A 5,557-nucleotide genomic window follows, 5' to 3' on the forward strand; every position below is an offset into this window, starting at 1 on the left:
AGACTGGGGGCCTAGTGACTGGCTAGCTACCTGCTCTTTCTACTTTCAGTGTCTACTCTGGTGAGTGGACCCAGTGCCCACTTGGGCTGTCTCCATCCCTCTCTGTCTCTCTGCCTCTCTCTGTCTCTCTACTGGAGGTGGAGGGGGAAGGAGTAAGGATCTTACTTCGACTTGAAGCCAAAATGGTCTATTCCAACTTAATTATTGTAGTGGGTTCTACTTTGTGGATCAAGCGCACTGGTTCAGATTTAATCATGGCATTTTATTCTCATTCTGCTAGTGTTCTTTACATACAGACTCCTCAGTTCAGGCCCAATGAAGAGAAGGCAGGAAGAGAAGCATGATACAGGCATTTCTGGGGCCCTCCTGCTGCCTCATTCCACCAGATGAACCTCAGAATTGCACCCAGAAATCTCAACACTCACAAATCAGATGTGATTTAAAAGAAATTTAAAAAAATACACACATACATACACATCTATAAGAGCAGAACAAAAACATGGAGTTTTGTGGGTGGGAAATTGGAGGTGGAGGTGGGGGTGGTCAGACAAGGGACAGGAAGGACTGGAACTTTCTGCAGGTGCAGCTGGAAGACTATGGAGAGCGATGGCAGCCAACGATGGGATGGGAGAAGGGCAAGGAATGGAGAGATCTCCTATTTGGTTGACATGTATAGGAGAGATTAGGGAGAAGAATGATGGAAGGAGTGGCTGACCAAGATACGGAGAGCTCTATCAGGCCAAGGTTTTGCACGTGACTTGGTAGGCAGTCAGGAGCTGCTGGAGGTCGGGGTGTATGGATACAGAAGAGGCACATACAGGGACAGAGCTGCCTAAAGAGGGAGGAGGGAAAGGCTGGGCACCGTGAGGCTAGGGAGATGGTGCTCAAGCATTATACCCTCACAGCTGCCCATGGGGCGGGTGGTCTCAGCTGCCTGCTCTCCGGAGAGCTTGATCCAAGCCCAGCTTGGATGCACGTTTTTAGCTGCCCCATCAAACTCCTAACATGGCGCCCTTGACTGAGATCACCAGATCCTTTTTTCACAGGAATTCTTTCAAGTCCCCCCACACTCACAATGTACCCATGATTTGGAGAATGTCTGAGTAAAACCTGACCTTCCTGCTTTTACAAATTAATCTTTTTTAGTGTTAACTTGACATTCCTGACTCCCAACATAATTCTAAATCTTCATTCTCTTGTCTCTCACTTTCTCTCTTCTTCCCAGCTTAATTTTGTTGGAAAACTGAAGAACCGTCCAAGTTTTGCTGGAAATATTGATAAGGTAAGAGCAAAGACAGGCCCCTGGAGCTCTAACTGAAAGCCCCACCGATAGCACTGAAGCCACTGACCAGCAGAGCACAGGAACGTTGCTTCCCTGGAGGCCCACCTAGCTCTGCCCTGGCTCACCCCTTGGGGTTAACCGTTTCATTCCATAAAGACCTCCCATCATCAAAGTCCCCTGGCTGGCAGACTGTCTAGTGCCAGTACGATGAGAGAGAGGTCCACGTGACACCGTCATTCTGCTCCTTCTGTAAATGCTTCTTTCTTATTTTTATTTTAAAGACATTTTCTCTTTCTCTCTCTTTTTTTAATTTTTAAAAGATTTCTTTAAGAGTAATCTCTACATCCAATGTGGGGCTTGAACTTACAACCCTGAGATCAAGAGTCGCTTGCTTCACTGACTGAGCCTGCCAGATTCTCCTATTTTAAAGATGGTTTTGTTTCTTTTACAAATGCAAGACGTAGGACTGTTAGACTGTAGTTTTCCATAGCGGCTGCACCAAATGAATGTTCCCACCAACAGTCCACAAGCATTCCCTTCTTTGCTCCCCATCACCAATACTGGTTATTTCTTGTCTTTCTTGTCTTTTTGGTATTTTCTTGTCTTTTTGTCTTATCTTTTTCTAACAATATGAGGTGATGTTTCATTTGGTTTTGATTGGCATTTCCCTGCTGATGAGTGATGGTGAGTACTTTTCAGGTACCTGTTTGACTTATGTATGTCCTTTTTTGAAAATTGTTCAGTTCTTCTGCCCATTTTTAAATCAGATTGTTTTGTTTTATTGCTATTGAGTTGTGCAAGTTCTTTAGAGTTTAGATGTTAACATTTTATCAGATACATGATGAGCAAGTATTTTCTCCCATTCTGTCAGATGCCTTTTCATTTTGTTGATGATTTTCTTGGCTATGCAGAAGCTTTTTAGTTTGATGTGGTCCCACTTGGTAATTCTTGCTTTTGTTCCCTTTGCTTTAATGTCAAGTCCAAAAAATCATCATCAAGACCAATGTCAAGGGCTTACCCGCTGTGTTTTCTTCTGGTTTTATGGTTCCAGGTAGTATGTTCAAGACTTTAGAGCATTTTTAAGATGATTTTTGTATATGGGTATAAGATAATGGCCCAGTTATATTTTTTTGCATGTGACTGCCCATTTCACATCACTTATTGAAGAGACTATCCCTTCTCCATTCTATATTCTCAGCTCCTATGTTATAAATTAATTGGCCATGCCTACCTGGGTTTATCTCTGGACTCTATTCTGTTCCACTGAACTATGTGTTATTGTTTCTTTCTAATGTCATACTGTTCTGATTACTATAGCTTTGTAATAGTTTGCAATAGGAGGTATGATGCTTTAACCTTATTCTTAAGATTGCCTTGGCTATTTGGGGTCTTTTGTGGTTCCATACAAATTTTAGGATGCTCTATTTCTGTGAAAAATTATATTGGAATTTTGATAGGAATAGTAGTGAGTCTGTAGATTGCTTTAGTATGGACATTTCAACAATATTAATTCTTCCAATCAGTGAACACATAATATCTTTTCGTTTATCTGTGTCTTCTTCAATTTCTTTCATCGGTGTACTGTAGGTTTTGGTGTATAGTTCTTTCACCTCCTTGATTAAATTTATTTCTAGGTGTTTTATTCTTTTTGATGCAATTACAAATGGGAAATCTCAATTTTTCTTTATGATGGTTGGTTATTAGTGCATAAAAATGTAACTGATTTTTATAAATTGATTTTATATCCCTCAGCTTTACTGAATTCATTGGTTGGTTCTAATAAATTTTTAGTTTACTATCTATAACTTATTATATAGTCTTTCTATATTACATATTCTTTATATAATTTATTTTGTTATTATTAAAGAAATTATAAACATACCCCATAGGCAGAATTCCATGCTTACCACCTCCTAATGTTATGACCATGATTAGGTTTCATTCTATGGCAAAGGTGAAGAGACTTTTGCAAATGTAGTTAAAGTCCATAATGAATTGACCTTAAGTTCATGAAGAGAGAGATTTACCAGAATGGGTATGACCTCATCAGGCAAGCTCAAAGCAGAAGAAACTCGAAGCAATAGACCTTTCCCTGCTGGCCCTAGTGAGGCCAACAGCCATACTGGAACTGCCTATGGAGAGTGGCAGCCCATTGGAGCACAGACCCCAGTCCTACTGCTGCAGAAACTGAATGTGCCTGCAGCCTGAGTGAGCTCAGAAGGACATCCTTCCCAAGCTGAGCATCAGATGGGAACCCTGCCCAGTTGATACTTCACTGTTGCCTTGTCAGACGCTGAGCAGAGGACCCAGCTAAGCATTCCCGGGCTCCTAGCCCATGGAAACTGTGAGATAATAAATATGTGTTGTTTTAAGCCCCAGAGTTTGTGGCGATTTGTTACACAGTGATAGAAAACACACAAAAGGAGGGGGAGAGAGTAGTATGATGAGGTGCTGTTCAGACTGTAGTCCATGGACCCTGATGTCCTCAGTCTGATTCTGATTCATGAGGAGTTAAGTAGAGAAGTTGAGGATGAACGCTGAGACACTTTCATAGCAGTATGACATTGCCATGACCTCAACGTGTGTGTCACTGGATGCATCTCAAGGAGCAGGGTGTAGACCAGTTGGGTTTGTTATGCTTACGTGATGACTTGCGTATGGTGTGACCTGTGTACCAGATACTTGTTACATCAGGCATAATTTTAAGTTTAGTTTGGCAACTAGAATCTGAAAGTGTACAAAAATAGGAGAAATGTAAACATTTATTTTTATAACTTTTAAAAAATCAAGTTTGTTTTTAACTTAACAAATTATTAGCTCAACTGGGAAAATAACAATCCAGTGGTTTATTTCCTACTTTTATATAGTTCTTTTAAGTCTGCTCCAGCTTGGGGCTTAAACTCACAACCCCGAGGTTCGGAGTCACCTGCTCTACAGACTGAGCCAGCCAGGAGCCCCTGTGATTTATTTTTAACCCTGTTATTTTGATGCCATATTTCAACCACCATAGCTTGACATAGGAACTGCTGAATAATGTAATACAGAAATCCAACCATGGAGCAAATAAACCAGTGAACAATTTTTCATTGTAGCTTTAAGAATGCACAATTCTAGTACATCTGCAACTTGAACCCGATGGTGATACGAACAGTTCTTTTTAACTTCATTGCCAATTAATACAACTAGCTCTGAACTACTGTATAAGACTATGAAAGAATACATGGTCAACAGATGTAGTCTGGAACTAAAGTTTTGTGCAGGAGAGTGTGTTGTGCTAGCACAGCTGAGGGCACAGAATGTTCCGGAACAGTCATCTGGATTAAGGAGCTCATTAACCAATGTACTGCTTCCTTCATTGGAAAGTCTTGCTACATCAGAAAACCAAAACCAAAACCAAAAAATCAGGTGAACTAGTGTACTTAGTGATTAATGAAGAATCTGTGAGTTCCATAAAGGCAAATGCATTAAATTAAAGATCATCTTGCTTTTCTGTGGTAGATAGAAGTGGAACCCAATTTCCTCATGCATGCTGAGGTACAGTATTTGTTGTGGAGAGAATTCCATCAGAATAAAATGTAGAGGGCGCCTGGGTGGCTTAGTGGGTTAAAGCCTCTGCCTTCGGCTCAGGTCATGATCCCAGGGTCCTGGGATTGAGACCCACATGGGGCTCTCTGCTCAGCGGGGAGTCTGCTTCCCTTCCTCTCTCTCTGCCTGCCTCTCTGCCTACTTGTGATCTCTGTCTCTCAAATAAATAAATAAAATCTTAAAAAAAAAAAAGAATAAAATGTAGAAAGAATTTGTTATGTTTCTGTGAGATAAGGAATCAGTTTGATTCAGTGTTTAAAGATGTTTGGCATCCAGACTTGCTGATTTGTCTGATAACGTAGATATTTTTAATGACCTTAAAACTTCCTTAAAAATAACAAAGGAGGGGCGCCTGGGTGGCTTAGTTTAAGCATCTGCCTTTGGCTCAGGTCATGATCTGGGTGTCCTGGGATGGAGCCCCGCATTAGGCTCCCTGCTCAGCAAGAAGCCTCCTTCTCCCTCTCCCACTCCCTCTCCTTGTGTTCCTTCTCTCCCTGTCTCTCTCTGTCAATAAATAAATAAAATCTTTAAAAAAATAACAACGGCTCAGTGGGTTAAAGCCTCTGCCTTCAGCTCAGGTCATGATCCCAGGGTCCTGGGATTGAGACCCACATGGGGCTCTCTGCTCAGTGGGGAGTCTGCTTCCCCCTCTCACTCTCTGCCTGCCTCTCTGCCTACTTGTGATCTCCG

Source organism: Neovison vison, chromosome 3 (assembly GCF_020171115.1).
Source record: "Neovison vison isolate M4711 chromosome 3, ASM_NN_V1, whole genome shotgun sequence".
Lineage (NCBI taxonomy): Eukaryota > Metazoa > Chordata > Mammalia > Carnivora > Mustelidae > Neogale > Neogale vison.